This window comes from Pleurodeles waltl, chromosome 2_1, assembly GCF_031143425.1.
Source record: "Pleurodeles waltl isolate 20211129_DDA chromosome 2_1, aPleWal1.hap1.20221129, whole genome shotgun sequence".
NCBI lineage: Eukaryota > Metazoa > Chordata > Amphibia > Caudata > Salamandridae > Pleurodeles > Pleurodeles waltl.
In genome coordinates, this window is record NC_090438.1 from 704,904,058 (window position 1) to 704,922,816 (window position 18,759).

Genomic DNA, 18,759 nt, shown 5'->3' on the forward strand with positions numbered 1-18,759 from the left:
AGGCTCAATCGCGAAGACCCCTCGGGAAATTGCTATGAGCTTTGCCTCATACTACGCCCAACTATACGCTGAGCACCCCCGCCCGCAAATTAAAAGGGAATCCCCCCTACTAGATGACATAACCCTCCCTAAAATCCCACAGGCAGTCAAGGAGGTCCTGGAGGAACCCATAACCCTGGCCGAAATAACAACAGCCATGTCCAGGCTAGCATCGGGCAAGACTCCTGGGCCGGACGGCTTCCCAGCCGAGCTCTACAACAAATGCGGGGACATCTTAGGTCCCCATCTGCTCAACATGTTTAATGAAGCAACAGAAAAAGGACGGTTCCCCGCAGAAATAGACCAAGCCACAATAGTGGTGATTCCAAAGACTAGCCCACCGGCGCCCGACCGCTCAGCCTACAGACCCATCTCCCTGCTAAACGCGGAGATTAAAGTGCTCTCAACATTACTGGCCACTAGACTAAAGGAAGTGCTCCCCTCGCTGATACATCCAGACCAGTGTGGCTTCATGCCCTCACGCAGCACCAGACATTGCATTAGAAGGTTGCACAATGCCCTAGCACGACGTGACATCTTGTCCAGGTCCTCCCTAGCGCTCCTACTAATAGATTTTGAAAAAGCCTTTGACACTGTGGACTGGGCGTACTTAGAACATGTTTTAAAGAAAAACGGTTTTGGGCCTAAATTCCGAAGCCTAATAAAGCTACTTTACTCCGACCCGACAGCTCGTATTCAGGTGAATGGAGTGACATCTGATCCATTCCCTGTCCGTCGCGGGACCCGCCAGGGTTGCCCCCTATCACCGTTACTCTTCGCCCTGGCAGTTGAGCCCCTGGCAAAACTATTGAGAGAAGACCCACTGATATCAGGCTGGGTATGGCCTACGGGACCAGAGGACAGAGTGGCATTGTAGCTGACGACCTCCTCCTTTACCTCTCCAACCCGACAAAGAGCGGCCCGCGGGTCCTGGAACTCCTAGAGCTCTTCTCACAAGCCTCGGGGCTTACCCTGAACGCTAACAAATCCCTACTGATCCCACCACACCCCTCGAGAGACTGTATTAACTGGCAGGATAACATCCCAATCCGCCGCAATAGTTTTAAATATCTAGGCGTCCACATAGCTCTGCTCCCAGAGCTAGCTTGGGAACTGAATATCACACCGCTCCTTAAAAACTCCAGGAAAGACCTCCAACGCTGGCGTAATCTACCACTCAACACGTTGGGGAGAATAGCTCTATACAAAATGATGGTACTCCCTAGATTCCTATACCAACTGCAAAACTTCCCGCACCTAATCCCTCGGAAATGGTTCAGCGAGGTCGAGGCTATGACACGCCAATTTCTGTGGCACGGCTCACGCCCCAAACTAGCTCTAGTCACGTGTCAAAGAAACGTCTACGAAGGAGTACTGGGGATGTCCAACATTTATTTTTACTACCTATCTATGCGCCTACTGGTGATTAACGACTGGCTAACGGGGGGTTGGACCGACCCGCATACAGACTGGAACTTCATGAGATGGGTTATAACGGGGTTTTCAACGCCCTGTATGGGGGGGCGATTCCGAAATCCACCCCAGAGGTGACCAAGCTGGTCCTCACGGGATGGCGCACTGCACAGAGAGCCACGGGGTGGTGGGCTCGCCTAACTCTACAGACACCTCTTTGGCAGGGGAAGTGGCTGAGGGAGGTCTCCACCTTAGAGGGCTTTCGGAACTGGGACAATATTGGGATAACTACGATCGGCGACATCTGGGGCAACTCCCACATTCGATCATATGAGGAACTTCAGAAAACATACTCTCTACACAACACCCAGTTTCACAAATATCTACAGCTCAGACATGCTCTAAGGGTACACGTACGACCAGGAGACAGCATCCCAGAGTATAGCCCGCTTGAGGCTATGATTATGATGGGACACTTAAATAAAGGAGGAACCTCCCAAATATACCGCTCCATCCTTACTAATACATCCCCTCCCCTCGAGGAACTCCGCCGGAAATGGGAGGAATGGGTGGGTCCCATGGAGGATTTGGATTGGAGAGAGGCACTAATGGCTCCCCGAACATTGGCCATATCCACACGGTTTCAATTGCTACAATCCCTTTATTTACACGCAGCTTACCTTACCCCTAAAAGGCTCCACCGGGCGAATCTTCGGACCACAGACGAGTGCCCCCGGTGCTTTCAGCCAGGAGCTGATTTCTTCCACATGGTCTGGGCCTGCCCAGTTATAGAGTCATACTGGAGGGCGGTTATGAAGGAAGTTTCGGAGGTACTGCAGTCTATGGTGGAGGTATCCCCAATACCACTTCTACTGGGGGCACTGGGCGAGTCAGGGCTAAATAGATCGAGCCGCACATTCCTGGGAGTGGCCTGCTTAGTGGCAAAAAGGGACATTATGTCGGCATGGAAGGCCGTAAAAGCGCCGACCCTTAACAAGTGGAGAAGAGGAGTGGATTGGTGTGCAGGTTGCGAAAGATTGGTGTATGAAGCGAGAGGGTGTCCTGAAAAATACAATAGAATATGGGGGAGATGGGTGGGTTTGTTGGCTGACTGCTTAAACTAAGACGACAAGAAGCTCCATACAGCCCCGAATAAAAATCACCCAAGGTCCATGGGGCAGCTATAGCTGAAGATCTTGCTTTGTGTGCGGGGCGACCGTTCACTGGCCACAAAAGGGGAAAACATACTGACCTCCCTCGGAGTGGTGTTAGAGGGGATCGGTCAGCTACTCTACTGTTATAAGACAGGACCACAAATCCCAGAATCCTTCAAACCTTAAAAACATAAAACTTAACAGGTCTCCGGGCCCCATAGGACGATTGAGACAAAGGTGGCAGATGCTACATCGTGGGGAAAGCGCCATGGTAGTGAAACGGTGTTTCACAGGTATTGCTGTAATGTATGCTTGTATGTTTGTTGTGTATTTCATTTTTGTTCTTCAAAATAAAATAAAAATCTTTATAAAAAAATAAATTAAAAAAAGAATGTGAAAAGCTAAACTTTCAACAAGCTAAAAATTCTGCAAAATGTTTCTGATCATGCAATGACCGACTCAAGAGGTAGCTTGTGTTTTAGTAACATGATATAAAAACTTAACCAAGAAACTGAAACTTTCTTAAGCAAAGTGAATGATGAGAACCTTTGTGGATTTGTACAAAGTATTTAATAAAAATGATTAATTTAAACATGGTTGTCTATGGACTATTGTTTCCGTGGTGAGGCAACTAGGAAGTGTTCCTGCTCCCATGAAGACATTGATTGAAGATTTGCTTAATATGGAAAGAAGGAGAAACATGTTACAAAAGTTTAGATATGGTGTTCTATAATAGTGTGTGTTCCTAGAGTAGCCTGAGACATTTTCACTCAGATACTTTCTCAAGACACTCTCTCTCTCTCTCTCTCTGGAACATTCTCCCCAGACTGATTCACTTTTGCCCAAATCTATGCTGCTCTGAGACTCGACTGAATTTTCTTTAACTTCTCTTTATGAGAAATTCTGCTTTAGTTGATTTTTGTTATTAGACTCTGAAGCTTTCTGCTTGAACCTCTCTACTTGGAGCTTTTTCTGGGTTTAGGCTGACAACTTTTTCTTGTCCTTCCCAGATCCATTCTTATTCTTAGATTATGGACTTTTCTTTATGGAACACACTTAATGCATTTTTTCCTGTTACTGACTGATTATTATGTTTTATCAACTACTGATTGATATTTATGTTTTTCTATGCTGAGTTCAATAAAGCTTGAGCAATTAAAATGCCCAATAAATAGAGCTTTTGAACTCAAAAATAATATTAGAAATTGCGATGACTATTTAATTGATGTGGAGCTCCTGGTTAATCTCAACTACAAACAATCATAGAAAGAGGGACCGGGAGTTTTTATGGTCCAGTGTACAGTCTGCCTGATGAAGTAATAAAAATAAAGGAGTACACTGTTCCAAACTAGCATAGGGAAAGAAACCTGTTTGACAGGAGCAAGAACCCTCAAGCATCACATTGGATGTCTGGTTTCATCATTGGGAACGCTCCTCGTTAGGCCGGTGTTGCAATGCCTAACGGGCTCCCAGACGGGAGCTCTTAACCGTATTGCAGATGGAATGAGTAGTTGATTTTAAATACTCATGCAATAATGGAGAGACGATGATAAAATTGGTTATCCATCCAAGAACAATGATCATGAATTTTTAATCAGAATAAATAGAATGGAGACCGTAGTGGCTCATCATCAGATGGCTGGAGTGCCGATGAGAACATACCACAGCCTTTTTACAATTATCCAACTTATCCTGTAAACCATCCTATGCCTTGGCAACCTCCTTATCCGTTTTTCCAGCCTCGTCCTATGATGCCGTTCGGACATTTTTTAGGCCGCGGCCGGGGCAGAGGAAAAGGCAGAAGAAGAGGGAGGGGCAGACAGGTACATTGGTCCACAGAAGACCCACAAATGGTGACCAGGAACCAAACAAAGAATCCTACACAGAGAACTTAGTCGTCAATTTGTCTAAAAGAGAACTCTCCGTAGATGAATCCAACGTCCTTAATAGAGGCCTAGGTTTTGTACCAACTCCCAATGAGGATTTCTTCCGTCTACACACTGAACTAGCACAGTTCTTTTGGAAAATTTGTCTCCATGTACTTTTCAAAGATAAACCAGCTGAACCATCCATACCCGACTCAGGTCTTAAAAGACCGTCTACCTTTGTACCACCATCAACAATGATGCCTAGTGAAGTACTGACTTTTGAAAAAGCTGTTTTAACTGATTTATCTCATTTACGTCCAAAACAACCTTTTGTTAACATCACCAAAAGAGAAAAACAAGCTTTACAACATTTAGCATCTGACCCTGATATCGTGATAAAACAAGCTGATAAAGGGGGTGCTATCGTGATTATGGACACCGCTGATTATAGACGCGAATGTTGCCGTCTTCTTAGTGACACCACTTATTACACTAAGATTACTAGCGATCCCGCTAGTAGGCTACAAATTCAGATCAGGTGCCTCCTGGAGGAAGCTAGGAGTAATTAATGGATTTCCTCTAAGGAAGCTGAATTTCTTGACACAAAGAACCAGACATCCAATGTGATGCTTGAGGGTTCTTGCTCCTGTCAAACAGGTTTCTTTCCCTATGCTAGTTTGGAACAGTGTACTCCTTTATTTTTATTTTTTTAATCTCAACTACATCCAAGACCCATCGGCCTTTGATGCAGGGATTTCTGCTCTGATAAGTTGGTAGGCCTTACTTCGTAAACCAATATTTGACTGAGATCTCAGCTCTGCCAAAGTTGGTAGCAAGAAGATGGTTTACATAATGAGAAAGAGGAGCTGTGATTAATTGCCCTAATTTATGTAATGAAAAAGATGAGCTGCAATTAAGTGCCCTGGTATAGAAAGATGCCTATCTTCCATAGCCCAAAGTCTGAGCTTTGACGATTGATGGAGTGTGGTTTCTAAAACAGTTTTTGAATTGATGGTGTGAGTGTTTTGCTTACTGTGGTTTTATTCAAGTATTCAAATGTATGCATGATGAATGAATTGTTGATGCTTATGCACTTATTGTGGAGAAGCTGAAGTCATTATCAAACTAAGAAGTAGTCCAAGATCCCGAGATTGATAAATGAAAGTTGAGCTATAGTTTTCTTGTCTGCTATAGATTTGTGGTGCACGTCGTGAGGTATCGTTGCTTGCACAACTGAGATAGAGAATGTAAAGTTTTGTTGTGGATGTACTAATATTGATTAATGTTAGTGGAACCTAATGTGGGAAGGTGATGCTGCATTGATTAGGGTGATTTCCCATTGATCTAGCTTTCACTTGCATGGGGGAAAATCTTATTGAGTGAAAAAAGTCAGAAGATGTAAAAACCTGAATATTCTGGTTGTTGAACCGTTCCATTTATTTTCTTTAGAAAAGCAGACAAAGTCTGTTTTTTTATGTTGCATAGAGTTATAGAATAGTAGCATTGTGTGTGTACGAAGAAACTGTAAAGGAGGGTGAATCACTGCAAGGAGCAAGTTGTTGCGTCATATTGTGCCGCACTGAGATGGGTCATTTGGTGATAATCGCTGCACAGTGATAGCTTGATCTGTGTGAAGAGCCGCGTAGTGGTTGGTTGATGGGGTGCAGAGCTGCGCTAAGTTTGGGAGACTGCTTACTAAAAATTTGACGTGTACTGAACAGAATCAAAACACTGAAGGAACTGAATTATGATGTTAGCTAATTGTTGATTTAATTACAAAATATATAGGTGGTCATTACAACCCTGGCGGACGGTGTTAAAGCGGCCGTAAGACCGCCAACAGGCCCGCGGATTTTTTTTTGGAATTATGACCGTGGCGGAAACCGCCAACAAAGACAGCCACTTTAACACTCTGACCGCCACAGCGGTACAAACAAACAGCACGGCAGTCACCGCCAACAGGCAGGCGGAAGACAAAGTACCGCCCACAGTATCACAACCTACCAATCCGCCACCTTTTCTGGGGCGGATTCACCGTGGATAAAAACACGACGGAAACAGGAATTTCAAATGGAAAACGCTCACCTCTACACACTGCACGAGGAACAACAACCCCATCGAGCCGGAACTCCACATTCTTCCTGCACTAGTCTTCCTGCTCCTATACGACGATCATCAACGCCGGCAGCGAAGACAACGGTGAGTACTGCACCTACGACATAGAGGAGGGGGAGGCAAAAGACAGGGACACAAACACGCAACACCCCCACCCCCACCCTCACCCTCACCCACTACAACACACACACCAATGCATATCCAAACATTACAGTAACAACCCCCAACCCCCCCGGAAGAAGGCAAAGACCAAAGGAAATTAGTGGAACCATTGTAATATATCAAAATACAGTAACCAAATAAATCGATATATATATATACACATTAAACAAAATATACACCACGATTAGTAGTGCAGGTAATGCACCATTCATTGTCCGTGGACCACTGGGCCCTAAATGCATGGGCGAGGCCCACACTAGATACCTGATCAAAACGGAGAGAACACTGTTGGGGCATCAGAGAGAAATACAACAGGCACCTTAGGGGGAAGGGAAAGGGGGGCACCTCAGCCGGATGAGTGCACAGCGCCAGATCCACGAGGGGCCTCCATGCCCATTGATGTATCCTGGGGAGTGCAAAGCCACAGTCTCTCAAGTCTCTACAGTGGGTGGTTTGCCCACTGTACCATTCCTGGGGAGTGCAAAGCCACAGTCTCACAAGTCTCTCAAGTGGGTGGTTTGCCCACTGTTTTATCCTGGGGAGTACAAAGCCACAGTCTCTCAAGTCTCTACAATGGGTGGTTTGCCCACTGTTCCATCCTGGGGAGTGCAAAGCCACAGTCTCTCAAGTCTCTACAGTGGGTGGTTTGCCCACTGTACCATCCTGGGGAGTGCAAAGCCACAGTCTCTCAAGTCTCTACAGTGGGTGGTTTGCCCACTGCTTTATCCTGGGGAGTGCAAAGCCACAGTCTCACAAGTCTCTACAGTGGGCGGTTTGCCCACTGTACCATCCTGGGGAGTGCAAAGCCACAGTCTCTCAAGTCTCTACAGTGGGTGGTTTGCCCACTGTACCATCCTGGGGAGTGCAAAGCTACAGTCTCTCAAGTGGATAACAGTCTCCACTAGTTCTGGAGGGGGACTGGTGCCCAGAGTGCTTCATCCTGTGAAGGACAGAGGTAGTGGATGCATGTCTCCACTGGTTCTGGAGGGGGGCTGGTGCCCAGAGTGCTTCATCCTGTGAAGGACAGAGGTAGTGGATGCATGTCTCCACTGGTTCTGGAGGGGGACTGGTGCCCAGAGTGCATCACTCACCCCATGACGGTCCCAGTTGCGTCACTGCCCCTGCCGCCCATGGGCTAGCGGGGCTTGAGTTGGCGGTCTTTGCCCTGTTCAGCGGTGCTTGAGTTTGCAGTTTCTGACCTGTTCAGCAGTGCTTGCCCTGTTCAGCGGTGCTTGCCATGGCGGTCTTTGCCCTGTTCAGCGATGCTTGAGTTGGCAGTTTCTGACCTGTTCAGCGTGCTTGCCCTGTTCAGCGGTGCTTGCCATGGCGATCTTTGCCCTGTTCAGCGGTGCTTGAGTTTGCAGTTTCTGACCTGTTCAGCGGTGCTTGCCCTGTTCAGCAGTGCTTGCCATGGCGGTCTTTGCCCTGTTCAGCGGTGCTTGAGTTGGCAGTTTCTGACCTGTTCAGCTGTGCTTGCCCTGTTCAGCGGTGCTTGCCATGGCGGTCCTTCATTGCCCAGCTGGGCTGGGGTTGGGGCTGGCGGTCCTTCATTGGGCAGCTGGGCTGTGGCTGGTGGTGGCCTCCTGGGCACTGACTCTGGCCGTGGCCTCCTGGCCAGTGACGATCGGGCTGCCCTCCTGGGCACTGACTCTGGCGGTGGCCTCCTGGCCAGTGACGATTGGGCTGGCGGTGGCCTCCTGGGCAGCGGGGATGATGGCGGTCTTCTCCGCTGTGCTGCTCCTCCCAGACTTTGGCGTTTTCTTCTGCCCCATCCCCACCTTGGGAGGAGTCACAGCTGAGTCGACACTCCCCCCGGGACCCTTGTGAGCGGCTTTGCTGGCTGGAGTCTTCACCCTCTCCCACCGGGCACTGTCCAACTTCTGGTGCTTCACAGGGGGGGACTGGCTGTGCTGTGGCTCCGTGTCACACTGGCTGCCCTGGTGCCTGGTGCACTCCACATACCTGTAACAACAGGCACCACTGGTCCCGGAGATTTTTTGGCTGAGGTGCTAGTACGTGACATATGAATTGGAGGGGGGGGTGGGAAAGAGGTCAAGCTTGGTCAGGAAAAGTTTCTTAGGAACACTGGGACGGGTAGCTGGAGGGGGTTTGGGAGTTGAGGAAGAGGTAGTGGTTGCAGGAGGTGTACGTTTGGTGACTTTGGGTGAAGGTGCATGCTCTGGAGGCTGTCGTGAGGTGGATGGCTGTTGGGTGGGTGTGTGCCTTCGTTTGTGTACTTTGGGAGGGGGCGTCACAGACACACTGGGAGAGGACACAGGGGACGTGTAAATGGTAGTGGAGGTGGTGAGTGCACGTGAGCGGGGTGTGGTGGTGGGTGTGCTGTTGCGGGACGTAGTGGCTGTAGTGGTAGTGCATGCAGGTGAGAGTGTAGACGAGACTGGGAGGGAGGAGGGAGACGATGAGGAGGGGGACACAGTGGAGGCAGTGGATGTTGGTGTGTCTGTATGTGTGTGATGCTTGCGTGAGAACCTGTGGGATGTGTGGTGCTTATGTTTGCCAGAGCTTCCCTTGTGTGTTGACGTGTGTGCATGCTGGTCTGATGGTGTGTTTGGGATAGTCTGGGGTACAGGGGATTGGGTCTGGGTGGAGGAAGTTGGAGGGGGTAGGCTAGAGACAGGGACAATGGCTGCCATCAGTGCTGAGGCCAGAGTTTGCAGGGTTCGATGAAGGGCAGCCTGACCAGAATGAATGCCCTCCAGGAATGCATTTGTGTGTTGCAATTCCCTTTCTACACCCTGGATGGCATTCAAAAGGGTAGACTGCCCAACAGTGAGTGACCTGAGGAGGTCAATGGCCTCCTCACTGAAGGCAGCAGAGGTGACAGGGGCAGGGGCTGAGGGTCCTGGGGCGAAGGTGATGCCCACCCTCCTGGGTGAGCGGGCACGGGGCAAAGGCTGAGGGGCTGCTGGGAGGGCGGTGCTGGTAGGGGGGGTGGCGGCTGTACCTGTAGATGTGGGGGGCACAGATTTTGCCGCCACCACAAGGGAGCTCCCATCGGAGGACGAGTCTGTGTCGCTGGTTGCAGATCCTGTGACCGCCGTGGAGCTCCCCTCGTCCTCCGTCCCACTGGTGTATTCCGAGTCCGTGGTGTGGCCCTCCATGGCCATGTGGGATGCAGCTCCCTCGTGCTCCGGTGCCACTGTACGTCCACCTGATGATGCTGATGCACACAAGAACAGGGAGACCACAAAAAGTGGGGGGGGGCGACAGAAGAAAGACAGGTTGAGTGCATGGCTTACCGCTACTATTGGCGGACAATACAGACACAGCAGCCCCCTGCACTACGCCGCGCTGTTGGGCTCTACAGATGCAATTCCTGGGATATGGCCTACATGGCTATGGTCGACATCTGCACACATAGATGACACAGGGGCATATATACCTGTACTTGGCACTCTACAGAGGTGGGGTGGGGTGCCACATGGCCTGCATTACGGAGGGGCCTAGCCTACGGAACTCGCCCTGGCCTAGGGAAACCCACAGCCCTCCTCCCCCACCCAGACACCTTCACTGCACGCAAAGTTCGCTGAATGATGTTGTACTCACCCCCTTGTGTCTGCTGTGATGCCCTCAAGCGCCCATCCAAATCAGGGTAGGCCACCGCCAGGATCCGGAACATCACGGGGGGTCATGGTTCGACGGGCAACCCTCCCACGTTGGGAGGCCATCCCCAGCTGAGCCTCCGCCGTTTTCTTGCTCCAGCGGCGAATGTCCTCCCATCTTTTACGGCAGTGGGTGCTCCGTTTGTGGTGGACCCCCAGGGTCCGGACGTCCTTGGCGATGGCACGCCAAATATCCTTCTTCTGGTGGGCGCTGACCTACATGAAATGTACACGGGGAAGAAGAGAAGTCATTAGCAACTGCACTGTCTAAGTGAGTGGCCCACATCCCTAGCCTTGCCATGTGGCACATGCATTCACAGTCCTTCATGCACGCAGAACTGTGCCCCCTTCCTTCTTACAACCAGCCCTCTCCACACAGGCATAGCCCATACAACGTGCTCCCTGTGTACTTACCTGTTGGTCTGGAGGACCGTAGAGTAGAGTGTATGGGGGGAGGACCCCATCCACGAGCTTTTCCAACTCCTCTGCAGTGAAGGCAGGGGCCCTTTCCCCAGACACACAAGCCATTGTCTCTTCCAGACCGAGGTCACAGCAGCACTTGCAGTGTAGGTCCTCTCCTGTCGAAGATCAGGTATCAAGTGATTCAACAGATAGAAAATGGCAGTCACGTCCGCGGCGGTCACGTCCACGGCGGTGCGTAGCATCACCACCGGCGTACATCGTCATTGGCTCCTGGGACCCATAGGGTCCAATGTTAACCAATGCAGCATTGCGCCGTGGTCTTCGACCGCCTACCGCGACAGTGTACAACGCCAGCGCAGTTACCTCACATCCCATTGTCCCACTTTAGAGGTCAGGCAGCCGCCATTTCAGGGGCCCACATGGCCTAATTACCAACTGCGTCACACAGACCTAGGCCTTGTCGCACAACACAAATACAGGCCAGATTCTGTGTATGAATGGTGTTCTGTGTAGACTGTGGGTACATACCTCTGAGTTGTTTGACTCTGTGGTCGCTGTTGTCCTTCCTAGGCACCGTCCTGTGAGGAGATGGCGGAATCCTCCGGTGTACCGACCGCTGGTGGACCTGTTGACAAAGGAGGAGTGACATTTGATCATCATCTACAGGTTTGACCGTGCCACAATCCAGGAACTGTGTATGCAGTTGGAGCCTGACCTGATGTCAGCAATCCGCCATCCCACAGAGATCCCCCCTCAAGTGCAGGTGCTATCAGTGCTCCATTTCCTTGCAAGTGGGTCATTTCAAACAACAGTGGCCATGGCATCAGGGATGTCCCAGCCTATGTTTTCCAACGTGTTGTCCAGAGTATTGTCTGCCCTGCCGAAACACATGCGGAGCTACATCGTTTTCTCTCAGGTGGAGGATTTGCCAACAGTGAAAGGTGACTTCTATGCCCTTGGACATATCCCCAACATTATAGGTGCCATTGATGGGACCCATGTAGCTCTGGTCCCCCCCCCCACAGGAGTGAACAGGTGTACAGGAACCAGAAGAGTTATCATTCGATGAATGTACAGATGGTATGTTTGGCAGACCAGTACATCTCCCAGGTAAATGCTATGTTCCTTGGCTCTGTGCATGACGCCTACATCCTGCGGAATATCAGCATCCCTTATGTGATGGGTCAACTCCAGAGGCACCGGGTGTGGCTATTAGGGGACTCTGGTTACCCCAACCTGTCATGGCTACTGACCCCAGTGAGGAATCCCAGGACCAGGGAAGAGGAACGCTACAATGAGGCCCATGGGCGGACTAGGAGAGTGATCGAACGCACCTTCGGCCTCCTGAAGGCCAGGTTCAGGTGCCTCCATATGACAGGTGGTTCCCTATTCTACTCACCAAGGAAGGTGTGCCAGATCATCGTGGCCTGCTGTATGCGTCACAATTTGGCTTTGCGACGACAGGTGCCTTTTCTGCAGGAGGATGGTCCAGATGACGGTGTTGTGGCAGCTGTGGAGCCTGTGGACAGTGATGAGGAGGAAGCAGAGGAAGAAGACAACAGGGACTCAGTTATCCAGCAATATTTCCAGTGACACACAGGTGAGAATACATTCCTGCCTACTACAAGTACTTTCACACTTCTACCTCTATCCTGTCTGTCGATTTCAACCACTATATGGTAACTCTGTTGTACATTTCCATTACGGTTTCACAGGTGTGGTTTCCAACGTGTGTCATCTGCTTAGATTCCTCATGGACTTGAGATGTGTGACATAGGTATGTTGACATTACATTTGAGAACGCATTTTGTCACTGTCATTGCTAATACACATTTTCAAAATCACAGACTGACTCCAGATTTTTTGTGCTTCAAGGGTGTTTATTGCACTGCTAAATATTGGAGGGGGGTTGTAAAATGGTGAGGGGTGATGGTGGAGGAATGTCCATGGCAGAGTCCAGTCTATTAGTCTCACAGGTGCATTGCCCATATGGGCATAGGAAGTGGAGCTGGGGCAGTTCCATTATGGACAGGGTTACAAAGTGGGACAGTAGGATGACAATCAGGGTGGTCTCATTTCTTGGCGGGGGTCTTGGCATCGTTCTCTGTCTTGTTCCTGGATCTCAGGGACCGTTTGCGGGGTGGTTCTCCGTCTGCAGGGGGTGGGGTGCTGGTGTGGTGGTCCTGTGGTGGTGCCTCCTGTCCACTAGCGCCGGCAGAGGTGGTGGGCAGTTCATCGTCCATGCTAGTGTCAGGGGCCCCTTGGAGTGCCACAGTGTCCCTCCTGGTGTTAAGTATCTCCTTCAGCACCCCTACGATGGTGCCCAGGGTGGAGCTGATGGTTCAGAGTTCCTCCCTGAACCCCAAATACTGTTCCTCCTGCATGCGCTGGGTCTCCTGAAACTAGGCCAGGACCGTTGCCATCGTCTCCTGGGAGTGGTGATATGCTCCCATGATGGAGGAGAGGGCCTCGTGGAGAGTGGGTTCCCTAGGCCTGTCCGCCCCCTGTCACACAGCAGCCCCCCCAGTTCCCCTGTGTTCCTGGGCCTCTGTCCCCTGGACCGTGTGCCCACTACCACTGCCCCCAGGTCCCTGTTGTTGTTGGGGTGGTGGGTTATCCTGGGATCCCTGTAGTGGTGGACACACAGCTGATTGACATGTCCTGGGGATGGAGGTATGGGGCCGCTGGGTGGGTGCTGTGCTCGTGTTACCAGAGGGTGGAAGGTCTGTGGTGGGCTGTGCCTGTGTGAGGGGAACCGACTGTCCCGAGGCCCACGATGGTCCGGGCTGGTCATCTGGATCCAGTAGGACAGAGCTGCTGTCATCACTGTGGGCCTCTTCTGTGGGTGGGGTGGAGATGTCTGGACCCTCCTGTCAGGGTAGAAAAGCAATCCAGGGAGTCCTTTATGCCACACAGCAGCAGCAGGTAGCAGGGCAACCACAGAAGAGCAGTCCAGATGAGTCTTTTTTGCAGTCCAGCAGTCCTTCTGGCAGAGATTCAGTCCTGGCTCCTAATGTGCTCTAAGAAAACATGGGGCCACAACCACTGAACGTATACTCAAAATGCTTTTGATCTAGGGGGAACTTCAAAAAAACCTTAGAAGTACACAACACAACCTTTCATCCCAGCCCTGTTTCCAGACATCAGTGGGGGTAAACAAGCCCTTTGTGTGAGGGCAGGGCACAGCCTATTCAAATGTAAGTGCACCCCGCCTCCCTCTCTTCCAGGCCAGGCAGACCATTCAGTGTGCAGATGTTACACTCTTCCTCCATGATGGCTGTCTCGAAAGAATTCAAAAAGCTCAGCTGTCACTCTAGGCCAGATGTGGATTGGAATCAGACTGCAAAGCACAAGAGTCATGAGCACAGTGAAATGCCGACTTTCTAAAAGTGTCACTTCTACAATAGTAATGAAAAATCCACCTACACCTACACCAATTAGCAGGATTTATCACTACCATTCCAAACATACCCATACTACTCCTCACAGATCAGTAATTACCACTTAGACATATATAAGGGAATTCCCAATACAACCATATGAAAGAAGCAGCACTCACAGTGGTGAAAAACAAAATAGGCTGTTTATCACTACTAGGAGATGTAGCACATAAACATATGTGCCCTACCTTTTCCATACAAAATACCCTACCTATAAGGCTTACCTTAGAGATGACTTAAGTGTAATAAAAAGGGAGTTTAGGCTTTGGCAAGTAGTTTGACTTGCCAAGTCAGTATGGCTGTAAACTGGGCACACACAACTTGCAGTGGCAGGCCTGAGACAGGTTTAAAAGGCTACTTCTGTGGGTGGCACAAGCAGCATTGCAGGGCCACTAGTAGCATTTAATTTACAGGCCCTGGGTATATGGGATACCACTGTACAAGGGACTTATAGGTAAATTAAATGTGCCATTCAGGTGCAAGCCAATCATATAAGGTTTAAAGGCGAGAGCACATGCACTACAAAACTGATTGCAGTGCTAAAGTGCCCAGGGCCCTAAAGCCAACACAAAGAGGGTCAGAAAAATAGAAGGAGGAAGGGAAAAGGTTTGGTGGTAACCCTGCAAAAAGGGCCAGGTCCAACAGAAAGACATGGCATTCCCACGTGACGCAGCAACCTAAGGTCCTCACCTTTGAACCCTTTAATATTACACACCCTAATTCTACTGTGTGGCTTCCACCTAATGAAATTATGTACAGGTTCATATCCGACAAGGGTCTGACATGAATGTCAGATCTTGGCTGCGATCCAAGTGTCCTAGACTAGATCATCCAAGCAAGGTCATGGAAACCCCAGAAAGTGATCGCGCCTTAGTGATGTATCTGAAAAGATTCTCTAAGGACCCAATGAAAGGAAGTGACTGAGTTTGGAAAAGTTGGCAAGATTAAGTGCTGGATGTATCAGGCCCCCTAGCAAAAATCCTTGAATTGGGTAATTATGCTAAGGAGCTGGAGACCCCTATCGACCTCGACGTCTTAGTTGGATGGGCCCAAAGGGACATTTGTCTTATGGGAAATGCAAATTGTGCCTTCTTCATCGAACAGCACCGACACATCCTTTTCAAACTTGATCCAAAGCTCATGGAGCTCGCTACTTCTGAATCAGGACCCATCGCACAGGGTCTGTTGTTTGGAATCTGCTTTTCGAAGGAACTGTCAAAGTTTCTGGCGACTTACAGTAAACTGGATGAAGCTCAGGGATCTCTCAAGAAGGTCCAGTTTTTGGCAGGGCCGGGCGCTTCAGGGGGTGAGCATTTGGCCATTGTTACCACCAAGGCCACAACGAGATTTCTATCAACAGGGCAGAGGAGGAAATCAGGAGTCCTCTTACAATTCCACCTTCTACCCTTCCTACTCCTGAGCTGGTCAGATCTGCTTTCGGAAATGAAATCCAGAGGATCACAAGGCTCGTTCCAAAAGTCTGGTTCTACAGATGAGAATAATTCAATTTTCAGAAATGATACTGGGGGGGCAGGACCAGGTTGTTTCTTCACAACTGGGAGAGTGTGACTCAAAATCCTTGGGTTCTTGAAACCGTGCAGGGTCGCAAGTTGGAGTTTTATGACTCCCGGTGCAATCATTCCCCCTCCCGCAATGTAAAATTTCATCTCCTCAGAGGTGCTAGACCTGCTACAGAGTGGCGCTACAGAAGTGTCACACCCCCCCACCCAAACAGGTTTCTTAGCTGCATATTCTTAGTAAAAAAGAAGGGAGGTGGGTTTTGCCTGGTTTTGAATGTGAAGGAGTTCAATGGTTAGGTCATTTACCGTCACTTCAAAATGGGAGGCATCCATCTTTTAAGAGATATACTTCAGGAAAGGGACTGATTGGTCAGGATAGATTTAAAGGACGCCTACCTAACTTTCCCTATTTTTCTGCCTCATCAGCACTTTCTTCAGTTCATCTGGAAGGATGTTGTTAGAAATACAAGTCCTCCATTTTAGTCTCTCGTCTGCCCCATGGTGCTTCACAGAAATCATGCAGCCGGTAGTGGAGTCCCTGAGAGCCCGAAGGGTTTGTCTAATTATTTATCTAAATGGTCCACAGCAGAAATGGATCACCACCTCAATTATTTGGAACTCCTAGCAGGTTCTTTTGAGATTTAGGGTTTCTCCCTGAAGAAGACCGATTGTTGCATGCTTCTTGGTATGGACAGCATTTCGGCAATGCGATATGTGAACAAGTTGGGCGAGAAAAAGTCCCAGCTCCTTGCGGTGGTAGCCAAGATATTCTGGCATGTTTGTCTCCAACACCAGATTTTTGTGGTGGCAGAGTATCTCCCAGGCCAGAACAATGCTGTAGCAGACTGGCAGTCGCAAAACCTTCGGGACTTCAGAGACTGGAGACTTCATCCAAAAGTATTCCATGTGTGTCACTGTCTTTGGGCCCTTGCTCAGTAGACCTGTTTGCATCGTACCTCAACTGGCAACTTCCGGATTTTTTCAGGTGGCGTCCAGATCCGGAGGCCCAAGCCACCAATGTGTTTTTTCATGAGTGGTCCCCCTCCCTAGGTTACACTTTTCCCCCAATTCATGATGATCCCTGGGTTTTGGCAAAATTGAGACGTCAGAGAGCTACGCTGATCTTGGTGACTCCGCTTTGGAGAGCGCAAGCGTGATTTAGGGTAACTGTGGAAATGGTATGTGCCTGTCTGATTTGGATTCCCTTCCACTGGAACCTCTTACTGGATTCAGTGGGCCTGCCTCATCCACTGATCCTGTCAGAACACCTCTCTCTGGTGGCCTGGAGAGTTTCCAGGAAAGATGGTGCCTCCGAGGCATTTTTCAAGAAGTTAATGCTTTAATCTGCCAAGGTTGGTCCTTAGGCACACACAAGAGCTATTCATTGCATGGGGACGCTGGTGTAATTGGTGCTGTGAATGGGCTACAGATTCCATTGGAGTGCACTTAGCCTGGTCATAAAATATTTTCTTCTCTGGCCTCTGAGGAAACAGCATACCAATCAGTAAACAAATTTAGATCTGCCATTTCGGCAGACCATTTACCTGTCAAGGGTTGAACACACCAGAATGTGTAAGTTGTTCAGAGATATTCGAGTGAGTAAGCCCACTCAACCTAAATATTCTATATCATGGGATGTTAACGTAGTCCTGCGTTTTCAGGATTCCTGAACAGAAAATAGGTACGTTTCTAGATAGGAGCTTTCTGCCAAACTGACCATGCTCTTGTGCATGATTTCTTGTTAGTGTGTCTGACATGCGAGCCTTGGATCTGGCTGGGGGAGTTTTCTCTCCAGAGGGTGTGACTTTTTCTGTCTCACGACTTACTAAGTATAATTCCAGGTCAGTATCTTACCCAGCTTTTCCCAATAATTCAAAAATTTGTGTGGTGTAATGTATGAAAGCGTACAAGGTGAGTACTGCTGAATTTCATAACGATATGGTTGGACATTTGTTGATTGGTTAGAAAAAGTATTTTCATCTGGTTACATCTGCTACTCTGGCCAGATGGATGCAATGGCTTTTGAGTGAAGCAGACACAGATACCTCCAGGTGTGTTGCTCACTCTGAAAGGGGGGCTATGGCATCACAATCTTTTGCTTTGGTTCTCATAAAGATGATATTTTAAAGGTAGCTGAATGGTCATCTGAGTAAACTTTTAAATCATTTTATTACAAACCAGTTGTAGATGTTGCTTCTGTGGTGGTTGCTCACCTTTAAACAGGATATTTGCCTCCGGTCCTGGCATAGAATAAAAATGTTTTGAGCATTTGCAACAAGAATTTTCAATTATTTTAAGGACATAGAGGAGAGGATTATCCCACCCATTTACTTACATATTATTCTGTGCATACTTGTGTGTTGATTATTTTTTAATTGGTGCTGTTTTCCCTCCCTAATGCTGTTACACAAATGTTTTATTATGCCCTTTTCTGGACCAGTGTTTACTGCTTTGGTGTTTTACTTCCTTACAAAGGAATGAAGACAAGTGAGTTGTGTTCCAACGATGTTCCGGATGCCAGGGAGCATGCATCCCTGTCTCTCAAATTCATCAGGGGACATTCCTGTCTGCTGTTGCAGTCTGAAGTCGTCAGGTTCCAGTGATCTGAAGTGGTCGAGTTGAGCTCTCGTGGGAGCTGCTGGTGATTAGTTCCATTTGGTTTTTGAAGCGGCAGTGCCTCAGACTCTTTAACTCTTTCTTTTGGACTTGAGCAAAGAATGAGGACGGTGTTAAGCTCCAAGAGGGTTATATAGGGCTGGGTCTCTATGGTTAGACATTTGATTATAATGTGGCCATGGGGATGTAGTTTTATTAAACTTTTACTTGATTGGCTGCTAAAAATGGAAAGTAATGAACAATAAGCATAAACCTCGGCTCTGTGTCCTTAATTAAATTGAAAGTTCTTGCACGAATGCTAGAACATTTTTCATCCAACCCAAATAATTCCACTCCACACCACATAAATCCACTCCACTACATAACATATAGCTAAAAGACATTAA